The following is a 16156-nucleotide window of genomic DNA, read 5'->3' as shown; positions in this document are numbered from 1 at the left end:
CTTTACAAGGCATCAGTCTTTTTTCCTTAGGATATGGGGAATGATGAATTAAAATTTTCTCCTAATGCAAAAATGATATTGGGAAAATATGATACAAACAAATCTTGTACCCTATTGATGAATTGTTGTTGTTGTTATTTAGTCGCTAACTCATGTCTGACTCTTTGTGACCCCATGAACAGTAGCCCACCAGTCTCCTCTGTCCATGGGATTTCCCAGACAAGAATACTGTAGTAGGTAGCCGTTTCCTTCTCCAGGGGATCTTCTTGACCCAGGGATTTAACCCACCTGCATTGAAGGTCTCCTGCTTTGGTAGGCAGATTCTTTACCAATGAGTCACCAAGGAAGCCTTTGATGAATTAAGGACATTTAAATTGAACAAGACGGAGGGGTGGAGCAATAGTAGATAAGCAAAGGTGTCTTCAGTTCAGTTCAGTCAGTTCAGTTGCTCAGTCGTGTCCGACTCTTTGCGACCCCATGAATCACAGCACGCCAGGCCTCCCTGTCCATCACCAACTTCCAGAGTTCACCCAGACTAATGTCCATCTAGTCGGTGATGCCATCCAGCCATCTCATCCTCTGTCGTCCCCTTCTCCTGCCTCCAATCCCTCCCAGCATCAGAGTCTTTTCCAATGAGTCAACTCTTCGCATGAGGTGCCCAAAGTACTGGAGTTTCAGCTTTAGCATCATTCCTTCCATAGAAATCTGCACATATATCAAGAGACACTACAAAGAAGTGAGTGTGAATCTAAGGAAGTTCAAGAGTTTGGCCATCACAGAGTTATGGGAGCATTACATTTCCCAGGATTAAAATATGGAAATATTTTCTGAGTAAAGGAAGATGAAGAGAGTTTATAGATGAGAATTCCTTGGTTTGTGACATTGACAAATAAGACATCAGTATTATAGTCTAAGAAAACCCCAATACAATGAGGAGGAATACTCAGGGAGAGGGTTAAGATCAAGGGACCTGAGGAAGAAGACTCATCAAAAGCATCATATTCAAACTGAACATATTCTTTTTAACCCTCTAATCCAGTAGCTATATTTAGGTTGATATCTCCAGTAGACATATTGACAATTTCCCTTGTTTTCAAATAGAAACTTCATCTTATATCCATGCTGTTTTCTACCATATGCTCCCAGGATCCAGGCAGGTTTTTCTGACACGTCTGCCTCCCAATGATATTTCTGTGATGTGATAACTGGGGAGCTCAGGACACCATGATCTTCAAAATCATCATTCTTATATATATTGTTTGGTTCCAAATCGCACACATATCTCAATTGCTTCTGGTCCTCAGAAATGGCAAGGTCCTAGCAAGAAGATTCAGGAACATGTGAACTGTGGGAAAATTACAGAGTTGGATTAGGTCTATGATGTAGGTTTATTTGTAATACTGTAAAAGGGATCTTAAAAAAACTTAAATGGAAAGGTAGTGTATGTGTGTGTGTGTGTGTGCATGTGTGTGTTGGGAGTGGAAATGGACATCTTAAAATATGAGATGTAATAGAAAATGAAAAAGTCTAAAAGATGATGAAAATAGGGTGACTTGATAACATTGTGATGTTTCCTTACCCCAGTAGCGTTGCACATCTGTCAGCCCTGAAATAATGATAATAAACCATAATGTTACATATAAGCCAGGGAGTCAGCTCTGAAATCTATTTTTTTCAGATTAGGGGAAGGGCTGTGCTGAGGTACTGAACTGATGAAAGAGAAATGAACAAACACTTGGTCACTTCCCATAAATATGACCACATCGTCAGCACGAAGTATCTGGGCTTTGCTGTCTCTATCCACATCTAGAAATTGGAGGCTGCTCCCCATTTTACCCCATCACAAGAATTCCACAGACACCCACTTAGGTAGCACTCCTCACCATTATACACTCGCTGTATGTCTGTCAGATCAAGAGCTGAACACATTCTCCTTTGTCCCTTGGGGAGAGTTCTGGGCTTCTTCAGGGTTAAGGTTTCACTCCTAGGGAAGGAAAAGATTGACTCCCACACGACTGACTTCTTGTTCCTCTGAAACCACTGACTTTCACTCCACTGATGCACTTGAACTGTCTTGGGAAAGGAGAGACTGGACACCTGACTTTGGCGCCAGAAGGAATGTGTGAATGTCCACCTTCCTAGTTACCCTCCATGTGACCTGGGACTGTACTGACCTGTCAGAAGGACAGTTTCTTCCTTCTTTAGCAAAATCATTAACTTCTCCCTCTCTAGCTCCTAGAAAGCATATGAAATTATTTGAAATAATATTTTGGAACCACAAAAAATTAATTTGTGGAAAAATCCCTGCATAGGTACATGTTCCAGGGAGGTGTCAGAAAGTTAGGTAGCAGGACCTGGCTCCCAGGTGTTTGAGACATACCAGGTATGAGAACACTGTCTAGAGAGTCCCCAGATCTTCAAAGTCTGCTCCCCAATACACAGGCTCTCAGAACACCCTGAGATCTCAGGTTCTCTGGGAATAATGACAAACCCTTGAGAAACAGGACATTAGGAATACTAGAGTAACAGTGGTTTAAATTTGATGTGTTTGTAAAAATCTTGATGCTACCATGTACATGTGGAAATTCAAACACAAGGATGCTAACTTTCCATTCTGCCTTGTAGAGTATATGAGCAAGATGGATCAACTGTTTGCAGCACAGCCATAATAGTCTTTGATATTCAAGTCTGTTTTTGGAAATCTAATCAGAAAGGTATAGAAGGGCCAAGTCTTTTCTATACACTAGGCAAAATTCAAATATAAAGGAGTTCTCTCCAATTTGGGTGCTTGGCCGATAAAGAAGACATGACTCTCCCAAGGTAATTCAAGCACCTACTAAATACGAAAGCTGAGTCGCATAAAGACACCAAGTGTGAATTAAATATTTGGGGTCACAGAAGTCTGTCATTGCAACGTCTTATTCCTATTATGGCTACTGACTAAACTCTGTGACTTTCAATGACTGCAATTATCTACAGTAGAAGTTGGTCCATTCTTAATCATTAGGAAAAATTTAGCCTTGATTTGTGAACAGAAATTGAAGGCAAATCTATATACCACTTTTTCTGCCTTGAGCATTGTTTCCCTCTAATTGGCCACCAGATAAATCTAGTCAGTGATTTTAATTATTTTTATTCCATAAATGGACTATCTCTGGTCTCCCACACGTACCTTTTCATGATGTTGTTCACATCCTAGTGAGGAAAAAAACATGAGTCAAGGAGTAATAGGTCTTCCCACTTAGAAATCTTCATTACATCCCCACCACCCCTGATTGTGTGAATATGATTGTCTCAATGTGAGAGCAAAAATAAAGACAAGAGCAAAGCCAATCATTCTAGAAGACTCTTGTGACGCTGTCACATTTTCAACAAAGGTGAAATAGCTTTGATGCTTGTAAAAGCAGGATGCTTTTAGTATGTGCTGATGAGAGAACATAAAAAACCGACATATTCACTTTCCTGCAAAGGCATAAAATGCCCCATGAGGCTATTTGAATATTTAACGTTTCTTTAATTTATTCAACAAAAGTATCAAGTGTTATACTATTATTTGCCAAGCTTGAAGTCAGGCTTTGGAGAACCAAAGAGGAATACATAATCCTAATATTCTTCACGCTATTAACATGGCTTTTATGAGGCTGGAAGTAAACAAATGTATTAATGTATGTGTTTTTCATGTCTCTCTAGCGTCATTTTACACACTATCAGTGATCTCTTTCACTCCCTTAAGTTCAGCATACGCACGGGCAGTTGATTTCCAAATCTTTAATTTTACTCAGTTTTGTCTCTTCAGTTCAGTTCAGTTCAGTCGCTCAGTCGTGTCCAACTCTTTGCAACCCCATGAATCAAGGCATGCCAGGCCTCCCTGTCCATCACCAACTCCCGGTGTTCACTCAAACTCATGTCCATAGAGTCGATGATGCCATCCAGCCATCTCATCCTCTTTTGTCCCCATCTCCTCCTGCCCCCAATCCCTCCCAGCATCAGAGTCTTTTCCAATGAGTCAACTCTTCACATGAGGTGGCCAAAGTACTGGAGTTTCAGCTTTAGCATCAGTCCTTCCAAAGAACACTCAGGACTGATCTCCTTTAGAATGGATTGGTTGGATCTCCTTGCAATCCAAGGGACCCTCAAGAGTCTTTTCCAATACCACACTTCAAAAGCATCAATTCTTTGGTGCTCAGCTTTCTTCACAGTCCAACTCTCACATCCATACATGACCACTGGAAAAACCATAGCCTTGACTAGATGGGCCTTTGTTGGCAAAGTAAATCCTCTGCTTTTGAATATGCTATCTAGGTTGGTCATAACTTTCCTTCCAAGGAGTAAGCATCTTTTAATTTCATGGCTGCAATCACTTTCTGCAGTGATTTTGGAACCCCAAAAAAGAAAGTCTGACACTGTTTCCACTGTTTCAGCATCTATTTTCCATGAAGTGATGGGACCAGATGCCATGATCTTAGTTTTCTGAACGTTGAGCTTTAAGCCAACTTTTTCACTCTCCATTTTCACTTTCAACAAGAGGCTCTTTAGTTTCTCTTCACTTTCTGCCATAACGGTGGTGTCATCTGCATATCTGAGGTTATTGCTATTTTTCCCAGCAATCTTTGTCTCTTAAATGCTTATTAATCTATTCAGTAAAAAATGAGTCACAAGAATCAGTAATTTAGGATGTCTAATGTGTTAGTTACTATTCATCAACTAAACTGCCTCCTCCCTTGTATCCCATTTTCATAATGTAACCAATAAGCACTCAGTCACTGTCCAAAAACTAGAGCATTTATCTGCACTTTAGTTTGTACTGAATCAGTTTTGTTCAAGTCCTTAACAGTTTATAGCTATCTAATTTTCTTAATCATCCGAGATGTTGTTTTCTTTGAGCAGATATTTATCAGTATATTTGATGTCTTTGTTATTAGACTTATTTACATGTTACCAAAAACTAGTACAACAGCTGGATCCACACACACAAAAAAAACCAAAAAACAAGTCTCTCTGCTGTTTTCTTTTATATGACAAAAATCAAAGAAAACTGCAATAAGTAGAAAATTTTGTGAATACAGTTACAACTTTAATCAATGATTAATTTTGAAGCGCCAAACTCGTCATCAGAATCTGGTCTGTGTCTTTCTCCAATTCTATTCACTCCACCTATGTTGACTTTGGAGAAGGAAATGACATCCCACTCCAGTATTCTCGCCTGGAGAATTCCATGGACAGAGGAGTCTGGTGGGGTATAGTCCATGAGGTTGCAAAGAGTCAGACACAACTGAGCAACTATCATTCATATTGACTTTATTCTCAGTTAATGAAGAAAACAAAAATCTCCTGACATAAACTCCAGAAGAAAAGAGAATTTTTCTTCCCATTATTCTGAAAAGTTCAGATGCTTGCAGGCATTAGCCTGTAGGATTGGGTGTAATATTAAAAGCATCATTGTGTTGTTGCTAGAACGAAATGAAGCAGTGGTACAGGAAGTTTCTATTTTTACTGAAATGCACTTGGTGTTAGGAGTAGATCATGATGGGATAGGAAACATTCTAATCATTAGAGAAACTATTAGGAAAAAAGAAAAAATATACATAGTTCAAAAATAACAAAACAATATTTTATACCAGAGATATTTAACACAAAACAAGCTAGTTGAAGTGAAAGAGAAGAATGAAAACTAGCCATACAGAATGCAAATAGAAAAATGATAAATTTAACCAGGTCAATGATTGCATTATTAAATGGCATTATATTAATACTCCCATTAAAAGGAAGATTTTTGACTTGATAAAAAGCCACTATTGCTATCTACAAGACATACATTTTGCATTCAATGATACAAGAATGGTGAAGTTAAAAACATAGAAAGCTATATATCATACGAACAGTAAAGTTCAAGTGTTCATATCACAGATTCTGGGGTTTCTTGCCCAGTGTTACCTGCAGCATCTCCATTGTTGACCCTTTCAAACGATGTTCCACATCTGAGATGAGATTTCTCACCAGCTGGCTCTGCTGAATCAGCACATGCTCAGAGTCTGCCAGGTTATGTAGACCAACTTCCTCCTTACCCTTCAGTTTTTGCAGTTCCTTCACCTCCTCATATTTAAGGTTCTTTCTCAGTTTCTGAAACACTGCCTTGACATTTTGTCTCTCACGTTGTATTTGGTCCTTCAGGAGTACGAGAAAGAGAGAGAGGAAGACAGAGAGAGAGGAAGGAGGGAAGCAATAAGTAGGGAAGCTCACATGCTATTTCTTTTTCTCTACATCACATTTCAAAATAATAGTCCCAAGTCTGTATTGTTGAAGACAACTCATAGCCAAATGGGACCCCTGGCTGTGACTCAGTCTTCACACAGATATCCAGGATGCTCGTGCCTTCCTGTATTACTCTTGACTCCCTCCCACCACCTTCTGCTAAGGTTGAAAGCTGAGGACAGGTGTAAGTTGCTCAGTTATGTCTGACTGAACTATGAAAGTGTAAGTGAAAGTCACTCAGTTGTGTCCAACTCTTTGTGACCCCATGAACTATACAGTCTGGAATTCTCCAGGCCAGAATCTGGAGTGGGTAGCCTATCCCTTCTCCAGGGGATCTTCCCAACCAAGGAATCAAACCGGGGTCTCCTGCATTGAAGGCAGACTCTTTAACAGCTGAGCTACCAGGGAAGCCAGGACAGAGCCATGAGCCATTGACAAATGTCTCAATCAGAAGAGTCAAGGACAAAAACACATGACAGGAATGGAATCTGAGGTTCCCTTGTTATCCTCATGAGAGATGCCCTCTGTATAAATACCTCCCTTCCAGGATCTATGTTCATCTGTGATATGTTCCCTTTTTAGCACCACCCCTTCAGGGATAGGATGAAGGAAAAGACTAATCAAATGACAACTGTCAGGGAACAAAGAGGAAGGCCGCTACTTGTGACCACCCAAGGTCCTGTCCAAGATATCTGTCTAACTCCCTCAGGAAGTGCCTTCTCCTACCTTCCAGGCAGCAATGTCTGCTCTGACTTTAACTTCCAACTCCTCAGCTTCCAGCTGCTTCTCCCTCAGCTTCTCTAGAGCTTCTTGGAGTTTCTTCTGTGAGAAAAGAATCACACAGAGTCAAGCTATCGGCTTTCTCAGCATCACTGTAGAGGATAAATGAGAGAGAAATGAGGCTGATTTCCAAAGAGAATCCACTTTACAAAAACTGTAGAGAACAGCTATTAGAATCTATGACCTGGGAGAAAACCTGAGGAGGGGAATGTATTCTTAAGACTCAAGAGATAGGAGTCAGCATTCTCTTTCCAAAGAAGACTGGTTCTCTTTGTTCTAGAGAAACCTGATCCTGCAGCAGGGAAACCACACACCTCAATTCACCCAGTGTCCTCATTACCCTCCTGTTCAAAGTCATCATGAGAGCTTCTTTGGGCATCAGATCTCCACCTATTTCTGACTAAAAGTCTGTGTGTAGGATCATTACTTTGTAATTGGGGGAATTCACAGAAACGTCCCTCACACATCAGAGCGTGGGCATAGGATGAAAAGAGATCACAGGCCTCGAGTCCATGGTGACCAGGTAAACAAAGTCCAATGCAAAGTGGAGATTTCCCCTCAAGTAACACTTTATGATCTGTCTTTCCTCCATTCCGCTCTCTTACCTGATAGTCCTGGGCAACCTCTTCCATGAGGAATGTGTGGTGACCATGGTGCTCCTGGGACCGTGCACAAAGCCAGCAAATGACTTCCCTGTCCTCCTCACAGAAGAGCATGAGTTTCTCTCCATGGCGCAGACAGAGATTTCTCTCTTGCTCCACCTCTGGGCTCAACTTGACCTCTCTGAGCCTCTGTACTATGTTGGCCACATGCCTATTAGGCCTCAGGTTCCCAGGCTCATAACTAATTCTGCACACAGGGCACCTTCTGTCCTCGTCTTGGTCATTCATGGACACCATGTTGTTTGCAGTGATGCAGGCTTGGCAGAAGCTATGGCCACAGTCAAGGCTCAGGGGTTCTGTCAGAAGCTCCAGGCAAATGGGGCAGGTTACCTCCTGCTGTAGGTTCACCACAATTCCTGAAGCCATGAGAGCTGCTCAACTGCTCCGACTTGTCCTGACTTCTGAGGGTTCTCTTTCTCAGAGATCCCTGAGTGTTGGAAGGTTTAAAAGGGGACCGAGTAAGAAAGATAGAAATGCAAGATACTAGTTGTGAATAAATCAAGTACAGTCCAAGACCAGATTATTGAGGAACAAAAATGAACCATGAAGATACAAGATAAAAAGCTTGGTGACCTGGCAAAAAGGACATTTCATAATACTTTTAAATTTTTTATTTATTTTTTTAATTGAATGGGAATTTGCTGTATGACTCAGGGAACTCAAACCAGGACTCTATACCAACCTGGAGGGGTGGGATGGGGAGGGAGGTGGGAGGGAGGTTCAAGAGGGAAGGGACATATGTATATCTATAGCTGATTTATGTTGATATTTGGCAGAAACCAATATAATTCTGTAAAGACATTTCATAATAATTTTAAATACTTTACTCTTGATTCATGTCACATGACAAATTCCATCCTTATCTGTGGAATTATTTTTATTATTTAATTTTACTAAACAAAAGGATGACCTGACACTTTTTCCACTAAGATCCTTATGTGACCCACCATCTATCCATGCCTCAAATATCCTCAGTATCAAAATATCAGTATGACTGTCTCTTGTACTTCAGTAAACTCTCCTTAAGTGTTCTCTTATCACATAGACCTGCTCTGAAGACTTAACACAATGTAATCATTGTCATCATTTGTTGGATGTTTACAATGATTTCCCTTATTGTCATGACATAATTTTACTATATGACAAGGATTCCCAGGTGGCTTAGTGGTAAAGAATCTGCCTGCCAATACAGGCAATGCAGGTGACTCGGGTTCAGTCCCTGGGTCAGGAAGATCCTCTGGAGGAGGAAATGGCAACCCACTCCAGTAATCTTGCTAGGAAAATCCCATGGACAGAGGAGTCTGGCGGGCTTCAGTTCATGAGGTTGCAAAGAGTCGATCAAAACTGAGCACACACATACAATATTTGACTATGTGTGTTTGTCATGGTGAAAGCAAACCCATTATCAGATATGTAAAGAGAGGTGGTGACTCACAAAGATCACGTATCTTCAATACAGAGTGGAACTAAACCTAATGTATTAGCGGTCCTCCTTTAGGGGCCTGTCTCCTACCCATTGAGCTAATCAAAGACAAACAAAGGCAAATTCATGGACTCAATTAATACCCAATGCAGTGGGGGTGTGGAAGTGAAGAGATACAGATCACTTGGGAGGTACTGGGAAGTCTTAGTGGGTAAACAGTGATTTCACCTTGGACTGAAATTAGGTCAAGGATATTGATAGGAGCCCAGAGATGTGTGTGTGTAAGAGGATTATAGGGAGGGAGGTAGTATCAATATACTCAACCGATCACACAAGTCAGGTATCTGAAGACACATAAACACAGGAGAAATAAATGTCAGTTTTGAAAAAAAACCTCTCAATTTATTGGGCAAGACCATTTGACTAATTATCACTAATAAGTAACATATGCTAGCAACTAGACTAATATCCATAAAAAGAAATATGAGTCTAAACAGAAGATTTAAACCACTATTAATTTGATATTCACCTGGAAAGTAAGAGTAAATAAGAATTCAGTCTTAGGTGCATATATATATATATATATATATATATATATATATATATATACTTGTATACATACAAAACAACAAATGTGGAAAACATTACCAAAAAGATGCAGATGTTGTTTAGAAATCAAATAATTGGAGAAAATAAGGGCTATCCAAGAATTTCAGCTTGAAAATACAACAGTGAAAGTGGAAACTGAAGAAGATAAAGGAAAATGGAATGAGAAAGAAGAAAAAACGTTCCAGGTAGAGGAAATGACTTGTGTGTGGAAGACACATCATCTTGTATGAGTTTGAAAAGGCCAGTGTGGCTGCTGTACAGAAGACTGCGGGGCTTTCTGCATCACAAGAGGCTGCAGTGACATTAAACATGACACTTCCCAAATTGTATAACTTTCAGGGACCCATCTCCAAGAGTCAGGAGAAGTTTCAATGTTTTCCCATCAGAGAGGAGTAGGGGCATGACCAGCTGTGCCCTTGGGCTGTGAGATGTTGGATGGACCCAGTGTGGAATAGGGAGGATCAGGTAGGATGCAGGCACAGTTGCTCAGTGGAGAGATGATGATAGCTCGAGGGACAGGGTGATGAAGGAAATGCTGGGCAGCAGGTGAGATGAGAGATAAGAAGAGGTATAAGGACAAGATTGGGAGTTGGATTAGATATGTGGGGATAAGGGATAACATCAGTCCTAGAATGTTTCTTCCTGTAAAGGTAATATTGGCTTACTCTTCTAGGTTTTGTTATTGTTGTTTTTTTTTTGTTTTGTGTTGTGTGTGTATGTGTGTGTATTTTGTTTTTCTGGGAAGCCTACTGGGTTACAATAAAGTGAAAACTCAGCTGACTTTTGAAAGGGTAACAGGCAGAAAGGCCAGGGATCTCCAAACAGAGGAAATAGGCTGCAAGTGTCAGACATCTTTTATGTCTCCCTTAAGCGGCAGGAGGAAACAAACTACAAGTGTCAGAATGTTTTCCTTCTCTATACAAAGTTAAAAGAAGGTTTCTCTTAAATTCTGTGTTGCCATGATGACACCTGGTTCCGCATGAACTTTTCTCAAACCTTGAGGTTTTCTTATGGAAATGTTTTTCATAAGCTATGTTAATGAAACTATGTATTTGCTTTGGAATTTGCCTTTCTTCAGACTTCCCTGACTCAGAAAAAGCCTCTGCCTACAATGTGGGAGGCCCAGGTTCGATCCCTGGGTCGGGAAGATCCCCGGGAGAAGGAAGTGAAACCACACTCCAGTACTCTTGCCTGGAAAATCCCACGGACGGAGAAGCCTGGTAGGCTACAGTCCGTCGGGTCACAAAGAGTCAGACAAGACGGAGTGACTTCACTTTCACTTTCACTTTGCCTTTCTTCAAAGTGGTTCCACCTAAGACTAACATTTTTCCTTTTCTCAAATCTTGGGCAGATAATAGCTCAACAAACCAGTATTGATATCAATTATTTGATGGCTGGGGGATGATACACCTCATGCCTTCCTATCTCAAAAATGCATATTGTGGGAGAGGGGCCTGGTGAAACTCTCTCAGCCTTGAGGTGTCTCTCTTATCTGATTAATAGCTTTCTAACAGACATAAAACAGCTTGCTAAAACTAGCAGGGGGGGGGCACTATTTCTTCCCCCTTCTGATGTCTATGTCAGAAGCTTTGTCTATCTCTTTTATACTTTAATAAAAATTTGTTAAACAAAAGCTCTGAGCGATCAAGCCTCGTCACTAGCCCTGGATTGAATTCCTGTCCTCCGGAGGCCAAGAATCCTGGTGTCTTTCACGGCTCAGCAGCAACCTTTCACTTTAAGGCCACATTTTTGACAGTAAAACTAGTCTAGATGTGCGTTTTGGTAGGCGCACAAGATAACACGTTAATGAATATCAAGGTCGGGGTAGATATTATATCATTTCATGGCTAAAGCTTTGCTTAAAATATGGTGAGGGGCCTCCAATTATTTCTCATCCTATTCAAGATCCAGCTACTGCTGAGATGCATCAAGAGTCTATAAAGAAGGGAGGCACAGAGCATGCATTCAGACATGAAATGGCAAAATGTATTTTCCTTGCAGTGCTCCAAGGATCTAATATCAAAGCAGCTAGATCACAAGGGACATGAAGGAACTAGTCCTCATACCTGAAGGATGAATCCCACCACTCTCTAAGCAGTGATACAGGCTTCCCTTGGCAATAGGAAGATAGATGTGGGAACATGAGTGGCGTCTGCCTGATGAAACCTCAGTCCTTTGACTCCCACAATGTCAGAAGCTTGATCCTTACCTTTGACCTTTTACCTTGGAGGTCATTAAAATACAAACTGAGAACATCTCAGATATAACAGCCAAAGACAAGCATCAGTTGAGTCAGTTCAGTCAGTTAAGTCGCTCAGTCGTGTCCGACTCTTTGTGACCCCATGAACTGCAGCACACCAGGCCTTGGAGAAGGAAATGGCAACCCACTCCAGTGTTCTTGCCTGGAGAATCCCAGGGACGGGGGAGCCTGGTGGGCTGCCGTCTATGGGGTCGCACAGAGTCAAACACGACAGAAGCGACTTAGCAACAGCAGCATCAGGCCTCCCTGTCCATCAACAACTCACAGAGTTCACTCAAACTCACATGCATCAGTCAGTGATGCCATCCAACCATCTCAACCTCTGTCGTCCCCTTCTCCTCCTGCTGCCAATCCCTCCCAGCATCAGAGTCTTTTCCAGTGAGTCAACTTTTCGCATCAGGTGGCCAAATATTAGAGTTTCAGCTTTAGCATCAGTCCTTCCAAAGAATACCCAGGGCTGATCTCCTTTAGAATGGACTGGTTGGATCTTTTTGCAGTCCAAGGGACTCTCAAGAGTCTTCTCCAACAACACAGTTCAAAAGCATCAATTCTTCAGTGCTCAGCTTTCTTCACAGTCGGACTCTCACATCCATACATGACCACAGGAAAAACCATAGCCTTGACTAGACGGACCTTTGTTGGCAAAGTAATGTCTCTGCTTTTCAATATGCTATCTAGATTGGTCATAACTTTCCTTCCAAGGAGTAAGCATCTTTTAATTTCATGGCTGCAATCACCATCTGCAGTGATTTTGGAGCCCAAAAAAATAAAGTCTGACACTGTTCCCACTGTTTCACGATCTCTTTCCCATGAAGTGATGGGACCAGATGCCATGATCTTCGTTTTCTGAATGTTGAGCTTTAAGCCAACTTTTTCACTCTCCACTTTCACTTTCATCAAGGGGTTTTTTAGATCCTCTTAACTTTCTGCCAAAGGGTGGTGTCATCTGCATATCTGAAGTTATTGATATTTCTCCTGGCAATCTTAGTTCCAGCTTGTGCTTCTTCCATTCCAGCATTTCTCATGATTAACTCCGTATCTAAGTTAAATAAGCAGGGTGACAGTATACAGCCTTGACGTACTCCTTTTCCTATTTGGAACCAGTCTGTTGTTCCATGTATAGTTCTAACTGTTGCTTCCTGACCAGATACAGGTTTCTCAAGAGGCAGGTCCAGTGGTCTGGTATGCCCATGTCTTTCAGAATGTTCCACAGTTTATTGTGATCCACACAGTCAAAGGCTTTGGCATAGTCAATAAAGCAGAAGTATGCCAGCAAATTTGGAAAACTCAGCCGTGGCCACAGGACTGGAAAAGGTCAGTTTTCATTCCAATCCCAAAGAAAGGCAATGCCAAAGAATTCTCAAACTACTGCACAATTGCACTCATCTCACACACCAGTAAAGTAATGCTCAAAATTCTCCAAGCCAGGCTTCAGCAATATGTGAACCGTGAATTTCATATGTTCAAGCTGGTTTTAGAAAAGGCACAGGAACCAGAGATCAAATTGCCAACATCTGCTGGATCATGAAAAAAGCAAGAGAATTCCAGAAAAATATCTACTTCTGCTTTATTGACTATGCCAAAGCCTAAAGGACATAAAAAGACAATATTTACTCAAAAAGGAAAATAGTAAGATCATAGAGATGACTTTCTTCTTTTGTGACTGCAGTTTAACTGTTTCTCTAAACATAATATAGCCACAAGGTGTGAATGTTATATGAGAACACTTCACTTTCCCCAAATAGAACTGGAATGTGAAATTGGGCTTTGTAATATTTCCCAGGAAGTCATCTAGTATTATTTAATATAAATACCTTACAATACTAGCAAAGTAAAACCTGAAAAACTAAAGTAACAAAACAATTCTAAAGCCTTGTAGAAATTGGCCTGACGGAGGCCTGTATGAGTTCAGAAGACAAGGGTCTAACACTGACTGTGCCTGAGAGGGTGACAAGAATAGATAGCAGAGGTGACTGTCTCCAAAGTCAACCTTGACGAAATAAGACTTGGTCAGAAGAAGGGAAATGGGGTCGAGGAAAAAGATTTGACTCGTGTCATCATGTGCCTGAGAAAGGTGGGTGCAGATGAATCTTCTTTAGGAAAGAAGAAAGGGGGGAAATGGAGAGACTCCTCTAAATTACTTTCCATGTGGGTCTCACAATGTTGTTAATGTAATACTTCTCTGACATCCTTTTATATCATTAATACCAATTAAGTAAGATTTTAAAAATAAAAGATATCACTGTTATTAGAAGTCAGATGCTTCCAGATGTTACTTCTAGAAATTCTTCCCATGTGCTCCCTTGCCTCTGAACTCTCAGCTGAGCTGGTTCCAGGTGGCTGATCCAGCTCAAGGAGAAGGATGAACAGGTTAGGGATGTAAGGAAGTGCAGCAGTTCCCTGTGTCTGGACAAGAGAATTCATGAGAGGCTGTGCCCTAGCATCCAGGCCAGCCCAGGCAAGCCTAGGGAATGAGAATTTACCTACACGGTCATGCAGATAAATGACTGTCTTCAGCAAGGTGCAATTCAAACTCACAGAATGGAAAGGAGCTGTGGGTAGATTCAGCCTTGAGAAATAAACATCCCTTCCAAGGAAGAAACAATAAAATCATTTGCTTTATTCCAACCCCGCTGCTTGTAATAGTTCCCCTCCCCAGACATATCTTCAGTCAGCATTCTCAGCAGGAAGTCTGCAAGTTGGGCTTTCCCCACCTTTAGAACAGTTTCCACACAACAAATAAAACTCACCCAAGAAGATTTAATTTTTTCTACTCTGTCTCTCAAACTCTGTCCTCTACAAACCACTCAGCTATCCTCAGACACCAGTGGAGAAGTTGTGATTCCTTGGAGAAGAGTGAAGGCAGGACCTGGGCAGATGTTTTCAGGATTCAGTCACCACATCAAAGGCCTGACCGCCCCTAGAAGATTCCTAGTAGAAGGTGAGGGGAAATGAAAGTTAAATTCAAGGGTGTGGAGTAAGGGCAGGAAAGGACAAGATAAACTGCAGACCAATAGAAGCTCTCCGTTTAGGTTCTATGTGCAATGACAAGGCTTTTGTGCCTGAGCCTGGTGGGTCAGTGATAGTTTTTTTCTATCTCAGCTCTCCTCCTGGAAACTGTTCTCCTGTCTCTTCTATCCTTTGGAAAACTAACTTACTGAGCAAGTTAATTTCACAGACACCCAACTTGTCTTATTTCCTTACTAATAAGCTGTCTGGAGGAAAGAGTAAAGTACCCCCCTTTACCCCAGTTAAGACCCACACTGAGGATTTCCCTGAGGCAGCAACACTGCTGTGCTCTTCTCCGGCCCATGTCCATAAGCTAAGGTAAGTGAATCTGGCCGGTCTATCCTGTTAGGCCATGTTAGAGGAAATGGCTCAACAAATCTGAAATCACTCAGATGGTCGGTCAGAGGGGCAATCACAGAGCAGTTGTTCACTGATGCCGACTTTCAGGAGATGGATGTCATATGACCAAATTGACACTTTTCCTAAATAGGCTGAGAAAAATGAAACTGTAGGAGTGTCATTTATTGGGCAATGTCATCTAATATTATTTAACATATAATCCTTATGACCTTAACATAATAATGATAAAGTAGGAAAATTAGTGAGATGGTTAATTTTATGTGTCAACAAAGGGCTTCCCAGGTAGCTCAGTGGTAAAGAATCTGTCTGCCTATTCAGGAGACCCAGGAGACATGGGTTCAATCCCTGTATTGGGAAGATCCTCTGGAGTAGGAAATGGCAACCCACTCCAGTACTCTTGCCTGGAAAATTTCATGGACAGAGAAGCCTGGCAGGCTACCATCGAAGGGGTGGCAAAGAGTCAGACACAACTGAGCACACATGTCAGCAAGACTAGTCACTGGGTGCCCAGATTAGACACTCTTTCTGGGTGTGTCTGTGAGTGTGTTGTTTACAGACGAGATTAGATTTGCAGCTGAAGACTCAGTAGTTTGCTTTCCCCAAGTTGGTTGGATATCATCCAATTTGTTGAAGGAATGAGAGCTAAGATATGAGTGTGTGCATACACATACAGACACAGAAACGGGAAAAAATCCTCCTGAGAATCTCTTGTCATATCAAAGGACGTCCAAAGTTAAAGAAACTGGGAATTCTGGGGAACAAGTAAGGATGAGAGCAGATATCCCTGATCCACTTTATTTT

At 41.4% G+C, this 16156-nt stretch overlaps 1 pseudogene; it reads right to left on the bottom strand.

The window, feature by feature from the left end:
* Positions 1-626: 626 nt before the first annotated feature.
* Positions 627-15526, bottom strand: LOC113905599 (annotated as a pseudogene).
* Positions 15527-16156: the final 630 nt, after the last annotated feature.

The sequence above is a fragment of the Bos indicus x Bos taurus genome, chromosome 15 (assembly GCF_003369695.1).
Source record: "Bos indicus x Bos taurus breed Angus x Brahman F1 hybrid chromosome 15, Bos_hybrid_MaternalHap_v2.0, whole genome shotgun sequence".
Lineage (NCBI taxonomy): Eukaryota > Metazoa > Chordata > Mammalia > Artiodactyla > Bovidae > Bos > Bos indicus x Bos taurus.
Note: the sequence above shows the minus strand (reverse complement) of the source record. Positions and strands in the feature narration are given on the sequence as shown.